Source organism: Phascolarctos cinereus, unplaced genomic scaffold (assembly GCF_003287225.1).
Source record: "Phascolarctos cinereus isolate Bilbo 61053 unplaced genomic scaffold, phaCin_HiC Scaffold_726;HRSCAF=1367, whole genome shotgun sequence".
NCBI lineage: Eukaryota > Metazoa > Chordata > Mammalia > Diprotodontia > Phascolarctidae > Phascolarctos > Phascolarctos cinereus.
In genome coordinates, this window is record NW_027556098.1 from 126,332,822 (window position 1) to 126,342,381 (window position 9,560).

General features: G+C 36.7%; 1 pseudogene; it reads right to left on the bottom strand.

Moving 5' to 3' along the window:
- Positions 1–1,289: 1,289 nt before the first annotated feature.
- Positions 1,290–1,897, bottom strand: LOC110208041 (transmembrane protein 126A pseudogene; annotated as a pseudogene).
- Positions 1,898–9,560: the final 7,663 nt, after the last annotated feature.

Here is a 9,560-nt window from a genome sequence, read left to right on the forward strand (position 1 = left end):
AAACACAACATTAATGATCAAGAACACTTTCTACAAAAAAATAACTAGCCTCAAAAATGGAACAACAAAAGAAAGTCACTTACATTTTCCAAAATTTAACTACTTACTAAGTACCTTTTATGTGCCAGGCACTGTTTGAGATGCTGAGCATACAGACAAAAGAGAGACAGGTCCTGCTCTCAAGAAGCATGCATTCTAATGGGAGGGGTTTTACAAAATATATCCAAATAAGCTAAAGTCAATTATCTATGAATTCATAAAATTTATAAAAGATAATTTAAAAAAACAGTTGTTGCTAATAATTTTGCATAGATAGATAATTTAGCATACCAATTTAGAGAGATTGGGAAAGGTCTGATGGAGGTCACACTTGGGCTATGCTTTGAAGGAAAATAGGGACTCTATGAAGTTGAAAGAAAAGAATTTGAAATTCAGGAAGTCTCATATTGGCATGAAAATAGAGAATTTTTCTGAAGTCTTATCTTCAGTAAATCTTACCTCCATATCTAGTTCGCAAAAAGTATAGAGGATAGTTGGCTGTCAAAGAAATTTAAACAGTGTGTGTGGCCACCAGAATTTGGTCATACTGAAAAAAGACGAAGTTGGAATGCAAGTTCATAGATGCACTCCAAAGAAAGGGGTAGGCCTCCTGCAAATCCACTGAAGCTACCAATCAATTAGTTCCAGTATTAGAGAGAATATAAAAGAAGCATGAATAAAGGGTTATATTTTTTCTTTATCCAATATTTCCCCAATTACCTGTAAAAACAATTTTTAATATTTGTTTTTTAAAATTTTGAGTTCCAAATTTTCTTCCTCCCCCTTTTTATCCCCCCTCATTGAGAAGGCAAGCAATTTGATATAGGTTAAGCATCTCAGTCATGCAAAACACATTTCCACGTTAATCATGTTGTAAAAGAAAACAGACCAAAAAGATAGAAAGAGAAGTGTTTTTTTTTTAAAGTATGCTTTGATCTGCATTCAGACTCCATCAGTTTTTTCCCCCTCTGGAGATGAATAGCATTTTTCATCATAAGTCCTTCAGAATCATCTTAGACCATTGTATTGTTGCAAATAGCTGTTGTTCATAGTTGATCATCATACAATATTGCTGTTACTGTGCACGTGTTCTCCTGGTTCTGCTTATTTCACTTTGTATCAATTCACATATGTCTTTCGAGGTTTTTCTGAGAGCATCCTGTTTGTTATTTCTTTCCTTTTTTATTTTTTGAATAAGTACAATTTTATTTGTCTGTTTGTTGGGTATTGTATTTTATTTTTACATAATTTTAACCTTTTAGCTGTGCACTTGATTTACTTTGAATATTCTGGAACTGGAAGCCAGGTTCAGGTAATTCAAATGCTTTTGTGAGTACTTCATACTGTTTAGAACCAAGGTATGCTGCAGACAGGAAAGAACATCTTTCTAAAGACAGGTTGAGAGACTGTGATCCAGTAGGTCCAAATATTTCCTTTCTGTGGTAGTGGAGCCGAATTGTACCTGGCTGCCAGAGCACCATTTATTGGTATAGCCAAAACAACAGGGTAGAGACCCCTGATTCTGAGACCAACCATTCCACCTCTTATAACAGCACAGGCTTCACAGCTTAGATCACCTGAACTCAAAGGTAAAATTATAACACTTTTGTGAGTCACGTAGGTTGACCAAAATGGGAGAAAAGCCATTGGTAAAGGTGATGTTACGCGAGCATGTGTCACATTTAAGATGCATCAGAAAAAACTTTGCTCTTAGGCCACAAAAAGCTGCATTTAGTCCAACATAACCTGATCCAGTCATAAGTAAATTCTGATCTGATTTAGGAAGTTGTGCCACTTTTCTGGCTATGATTTCATTGATTCTTAATCTTTTTTCCATATTTTCTTGATTATGTTTCATCTTGAGGCCTGGTGCTCCAATCTGGTAGTGAAGAAGTCATGTAGCAGCCCCCACTGCAGCTCACACTTACCTCAACTTGGGTGGTCTTCCTTCGGGCGCCACCATGTTTGCCCTTCACCTGACCTCTGCCCCATTTGTTATTTCTTATAGCACAATAATATTCCATCAAAATCATATACCACAACTTGTTCAGCTATTCCCTAATTAATAGGCAGGCTCTCAATTTCCAATTTTTGTCACCACTAGAAGAGCTACTATACCCTTGTACAAATAGGTCCTTTCCCTTTTTTTAAAATCTCTTTGGGATATAGACTTAGTAGTGGTATTGTTGGTTTAAAGGGTATGCATGGTTTTATAACCCTTTGGGCATAGTTCCAAATTGTTCTCCAAAATGGTTGAATCTGTTCACAACTCCAGTGTATTAGTGTCTCTATTTTCCCACATCCCCTCCAACATTTGTTATTTTCCTTTTCTGTTATGTTAGTCAATCTGATAGGTGTGGGGTGGATTCTCAGAGTTGTTTTAATTTGCATTTCTCTAATCTAAATGATTTAGAAGACTTTTTCATATAACTATAGATAGCTTTGATTACTTCATCCGAAAATTGCCTGTTCATTTCCTTTGACCATTTATCAATTGGGGAATGGCTATTATTTTTACAAATTTGACTCAGTTCTCTACATATTTGAGGAATGAGACTTTTATCAGAGAAACTTGCTGTAAATTTTTTTGCAGTTATGATTACTATGATTACTTTCCCTCCTACTTTCCTGTGGGGTATGATAGATTTATATATCCAACAGAGTGGCTCTTTGAGCCAATTCTGATGAGAATAAGGTTCACATGCTCCTCTCCCCACCTTCCCCATCTCCCCATGCACTGTAAAAGCTCTTTTGTGCCTCTTTTATGTGAGATTATTTTCCCCATTTTACCTTTCTCTTTCCCTTCTCCCAGTTCATTCCTCTTTCTCACTCCTTAATTATTTTTAATCATCCCATCATATTCAACTCACACCTGTGCCCTTTGTCTGTGTATATACCTTCTAACTGCCTGATAATTATAAAATTCTTAGGAATTAAAAGCATGATCTTCCCATATAGCACTGTAAACAAGTTAACTTTATTGGATCCCTCATGATTTTTCTTTCCTGTTTACTTTTTTATGCTTCTCTTGAGTCTTCTGTTTGAATGCCAAACTTTCTATTCAGCTCTGGTCTTTTCATCAGGAATGTTTGAAAGTCCTCTATTTCATTGAATATCCATTTTCCCTCTGAAGGATTATTCTCAGTTTTATGGGTAGGTGATTCTTGGCTATAAACCTAGTTCCTTTGCCCTCCAGAATATCATGTTCTAAGCTCTCTAATCCTTTAACATAGAAGTTGCTAAATCTTGTGTTATCCTGACTGTGGCTCTATGATAATTAAATTGTTTCTTTGTTACTACTTGCAATATTTTCTCTTTGGCCTGGGAACTCTGGATATTGGCTATAACATTCCAGGGAGTTTTCATTTTGGGATCTCTTTCAGGAGATGATTGATGGATTCTTTAATTTTCCATTTTATCTTGTGAGGTAGGGAAACTTTTTTTTTGTTTATTTATTTATTTTATTTTTTGGTAAGCAATGGGGTTAAGTGACTTGCCCAGGGTCATACAGCTAGTAAGTGTCAAGTGTCTAAGGCCAGATTTGAACTCAGGTCATCCTGACTCCAGGGCCAGTGCACCACCTAGCTGCCCCTCCATTTTATCTTCTGGTTCTAGACTATTAGGGCAGTTTTCCTTGATAATTTCTTGAAAGATGGTGTTTAGGCTCTTTTTTTAAATCATCAATTTCAGGTAGTCTAATAATTCTCAAAGTATTTATCCTCAATCTATTTTCCAGTTCAGTTTTTTTTAATGAGATATTTCACATTTTCTTTTTTGATTATCTTTTGATTTTGCTTCATTGTTTCTTGATGTCTTGTGGAGCCATCAGCTTCAACCTGCCCAATTTGAATTTTTAAGGAATTATTTTCTTCAGCGAGCTTTTGTATCTCCTTTTCCTTTTGGCCAATTCTGTTTTTTAGAGCATTCTTTTCTTCATTGGACTTTTGTGCTTCTTTCTATTTTTTAAATACTATTTTCTTCAGTAATGTTTGTGCCTCTTTTACCAAGCTGTTGACACTTTTTAAAAATGATTTTTTTTATCACTGTAATTTCTTTTCCCAATTTTTCCTCAACCTCCCTTATTTGATTTTTAAAACCTTTTTCAATCTCTTACAGAATTCTTTTTGGGCCTTAAACCAATTAACATTTTTCTTTAAGGATTTGGATGTAGCAATTCTGAATTTATTTTCATTTGAGTTTATGTTTTGATCTTGCCTGTCACTATAGTAACTGTCTATAGTCAAGACAGTTTTTGTTCTTGTCTCCTCCTTTTTCTAGTCTATTTCTTGAGTTTTATGTTAAAGTTGGGTTTATTATTGGCTTTTAATTTTATCTTAAAGTTGGATTCTGCTCCTTGATTGGAGAGGGCACTGTCCTAAACTTCAGGTTTTTTGTGCAGCCATTTTCAGTGCTACTTCTGGGGATCTGTAAGTTTTCAGTTCTTCAAAGGTGGTATGATCTACTGAGAGTTGTGTTTACTACTCTCCTGACCTGTGCTCTGGTCTGTGAGAGATCACAAGCACTCTTTTCTGCCCTAGAACTGTGTGGCCACAAGTTCTGGTATACCACTGCTCCTTCTTGCCCTGGGATTTTGAAGACTGCAACCTGGATCCTCATATGGGGATGCAATGGAGTCCTGCCCCTAGTGCCAGCAAAAGGACCCCTGTAATCTCCTCCTGACCATTTGTCTGATCCCCTTACTATCTGCAGGTTGAGGACACTGGAAGCCACTGCTGCCACCATTGATTCAGTCACCAAGGCCTGCTACTGATTTGCTGGGGTGTTGCCTGGCTGCTGGATTGTATTCTACTCTCATCCCTCTGGGACAGACCTTTCCTCCTGACCTCCTAAGTTGTTTTGGGTGGGAAAACTATTTTACCCCATCCTTTTGTGAGTTCTGCCACTCCAGAATTTTTGAGGCATTATTTAAAGTTATTTGGAGAGGAATTTGGGAGCACTTAACAGACTCCCTGCCTTTTCTCCTTTATCTTGGCTTTGCTCCCATCCCATGCCAATTACATTTCAGGGCCAACTTAATCATCCTTCTCTGGTTTCATAAAGGACTCAGAATCATAGATCTATAGCTAGAAGGGACATGAGAAACCACTAAGTGAAACTGCCTCATTTTACAGCTAAGAAAATTGAAGCCAAAGAAGGTTAACTGACTAGCCCTAGTCCTGCAGGTAGAGATTGTCACATATAGCATTTGAAACCTACTCTCCTAACTTGCAATCTGGAGTTCTGTCCACTGTACCTTGCTGACTCACTTCTAAGTAATTTAGAATTTCTTGAAAGATGGAATATTTATTTTTCTTTATATTCACATATACTTTCTAGAGGCCCCTGAACTCTCTGAAATTTTAATTCAGAATTTCGGCTTTTACAGCAATGAATTTTAAGAGCTATAAGCATTAGGCCATCATTGGGTATGATTTACAAGAGAGGGAGACTGGTAGGGATAGAGGCTAGATGAGTCACGAAGTATACTTTCTAATATTACTTTTTATAAATATGTACATTTTGAATCTTTAGAAATGTCTTTTCCCTATTATTCATACATATGTATTCTGTGATGACTGAAAGCTCAAAGCCTCTGGTGGATAGTAACACAGTTTTCAAGCACAAGGGGAACAATTTCCAAATTTTACTTGGAGTCTTCAAGTGTCTTTCTTCAACATTAGGTACCGTGGCTTCTGATAAATAATCCCCTCTTTCAAAAACTGACCTAAAAAATCACAACCTATGACAAGCCTTCCATGACTTCCCTCTGATGCTACTTCTTTATCCTATGTCTACTCAGAATTTGTGGATCAATTTATACCGCGTAACTTATATTTGTTTTGAAATTCTTCCTAATTGTACTTAAGCATTTTCCTGTTGTTTTTCTCCCCAACAACTAGATTGTACACATGTCAGAATCAGGGTTGTTTACTTTTAACTATCCTGACCTGTACAGTATTTTGAATGTTGTAGATCCTAGAAGAGTTTGATGACTGACTATATTCATTGAAATTTTTTAAAATTAATTTTTTAATAAACAAAATTCTATTTCTTTTATCCACCCCCTCCCACTGATAAAAAAGAAAAAAAACCTTTGTAACAAATATCTTTATATATGGTCAAGTAAAAGAAATTCCTACACTAGTTATGTCCAAAAAAGTCTCAGTTTACACTGTGAATCCATCACTGCTCTGTCAGAAGGTGGGTAGCATGCTTCATCATTGGTCACTGGACTAATGGATGGTCACTGCATTCATCAGGATTTTAAAGTTTTTCAAAGTTGTTTGTCTTTATATTATTGCTGTTATTGTATAAATCATTCTCCTGATTCTGCTCAACTTACTCTGCATCAGTTCTTACAAGTATTGTGAGGTTTCTCTAAAACCATCCCTTTTATCATTTCTTATTGCACAATAATATTCCATTACATTCATATACCATAATTTGTTCAGTCATTCCCTAATTGATGAGAACCCTCTTTGTTTCTAGTTCTTTTTACTATAAAAAGATGTTATATTTTTATATATGGATCATTTTCCTTTGTTCTTTGATCACTTTGGGGAATAGGTCTAGTAGTGGTAACATTGGGTCAAAGGATATGCACAGTATATTTTCTAGGAATGAAGCAGTGTTGTAAGGTTAAATTCTGGGTTCCTAAGCATAATTTTTCAAAGTGCCTGCTCATTCAGTCATTTAGAAAGCAAGTATTCATTGAATGCCTACTAGTATCTTGCCCTGTGCTAAATAGAGCAGGAGATACAAAATAAATGTAAAGCATGACCATTGTGCCTACAAAGAGAAGGTTCTTAGATGTTTATGAAGATAAAAATCATAGAATGAGTGCCTTAGATATGGAAGAGGCCTCAGAGAGCTTCTAGTCCAACCCATACCTGAAGAAGAATCCTCACACCAAAATTCCTGTCACACACTCAATACAATGTCAGCTCCTTAAGGGGAGGGACTATTAACTTCTGGGCTTTGTGTGCTTAGTGAATAGTACAGTTCTTTGTAAACAGTAGGCACTTGAAAAATGTTTAAAGATTAATTTAAAATGTTTATCTAGCCTTTGCTTGAAGAACTCTGATGAAGGGAAGTATTCTTCTTTGGCAAGGCAGCTCCTTGCACTTTGGGATAGCTTTAAAATCTTAGAAAGTTTTTCCTTTCATTAAGCATTAACTTGCTTCTCTGAAACTTTTACCAATTTTCAGGATCCAAACTGTATAAGATTAGTCCCTCTTCCCTTCTGACAAGAAACTTTGAGGGTCTTCCCCTTCCAAATTGATATTTTTGTGATGGTAAATTAGGCCATGTTTTGTCTCAATTCTTGCCTAGTTCTTTGTCATTGAATGGGTGTTGCCTCAGACAAACTGAAGCCTGGACAATGACCTTGATTCAGAAAGACCAAGGTCATTCACTGCATCCTGGGCCAGCCCCAGTCATCTCGATTTATAGTTGCCACTGGACTTTGATGACTCTGGAAGAGAGAGTGAGGATGATGACTTTGTACAGCTCTGCCTCACTTCAATCCAATTCACCCACAAGCCAAGACATCAATCTCATGATGTTATTAGTCTTCTTTGAAAATGAAGGACAAACAACAATCCCTCTTCCATAGGGCAGCCCTTTAAATAATTTAAGATAGCTGTCATAGCTCTCTACTCATGGCCCCCAAGTATTCTTTTCTATAGTCTAACCATCCTTAGCATCTTGGGCAATTCAGGTAAATCATGTTGACCCTTTGTCAATTACTCTGGCTGAACCATGGTCAGAGAAGTGAGAAAAAAGCAGACATCAGTAAATCTATTCCTTCATAGAATATTCCCAGAACAAATAAAGCAGAAGCTATTAAAATTCTATGGTGAATTTGGGAATCATTAAATAAGTTGAAGAAAGTAGCAATGTTTACCTTAGAGAAGTGAAGAGTTACAGGGCATCATGTAGCTGTTTTTACATGTTTTAAAGAAATGTCATCCTGAAATGTAGTTTGTATAAAGTAAAAGGATTCTGCTGGAATGCTTTAGAAGAGGAAGGACTAGAATTCTTACGCCCTAGCTCCCTAGTGAAGTTAGGCAGTGCATTTCATAGAATACTGGGACTTGAGTCAGGAAGACCTGTGTTCAAATCTGGCCTTAGACACTTACTAAGTCTGTGAATCTAAGCAAGTCACTTAACTTCAGCTTCCTCAGCTATAAAATGAGGATAATAATAGCATTTGCCTCCCAGGGTTGTGAGGACCAAATGAGATACTATTTATAAAGCACTTAGCACAATACTTGGCACAAAGTAGGTACTTTTTTCTTCCCTTCCTATCCCTTTGGCCTTGACCTGTGGAATGTGGTTATTGCCAGCCTTTCCCAGCCAAGATAGTATGGAGGGAAAAGCATTAATTGTGAAATAAGAACACCTCAATTCAAATATGGTATCTGCTATTTACTACCTATGTGATCTTTGGCATGTCATTAACTTCTCTTAATTTCCTCATCCATAAAATGAGGGAGTTGAGTGAGATAAGCTATGAGGTACAGGTCTGCCATGCTTCATTCCCCATCCTATTCCCGTCTTAGTTGTGCTTCTACCTCTACAGACTTTTCACCACTCCTCCCTTTGCCAGCTTTCTTTTATGTATTGTCTTCCCCTAGTAGAAAGTGAGTTCCTTGATGGCAGGAATTGTCTTTTTGCTTGTATTTATACCCCCAGTACCTAACAGAATACCTATCACACAGTACATATATACAGCCTGCCTATCTGCCCACCTGCCTACCATGCAGAAAGGTCTTAAGTATTTTAAAATAATGGGGAATGAATCATCAACTCCACCACACACATACTCACTAAAAGAAAACTATTGGTGAGTTCACATTTTATCTGAAAGAAAAGCTAGATTCTTACTTTTACCTCACAATGAGAACTAATGAAATATAAGTGGACAAGATTTTCTTTCATTAAGATTCTGTCATTTTTTTCAAGACAGTCTTTTTTTCTCTGTCTCATTCTCTCAGTTTGAAATGCTGGTCACTCACTGCCCTTCTCTTAGCACCCTATTCCCACTAATAAAAGACATACAGATCAGAAATTACTACAATCAAACACACTTTTAGACTGGCTTTCCAAATTAATTTAACAGAAATATAAGCAAATTTTATAGAATAGGTGAGGTTTGGATTTAACATAAGCTTTTCCTGGAAAGGAAGGGGAAAGGATAGGCAAAAGAAAAAAAAATCACCATCTGTTTTATCTTCTCCCATGTGGAAAAATGAGTGACAACTGGTCTGCCCAGATACGTTTCTTGTCTCATTCTTGGGCTGCTTACACGAGCCACTGACGTTAGAAGATGCCATGACTTCAGCTGAAATCCAGCAGATACTCAAACATCAGTAGCCCCATATGCCTTACCTGCAGTGCAGATGAACGTACCTCCACAACTACATACATCTCACCTCTCCTGAGACTTTTCCAGCAGGATAAAGGGAAAGTAAAACTGTCTTTTATGTCATAGTACCTCTTTAGTCAGTGGATCAACA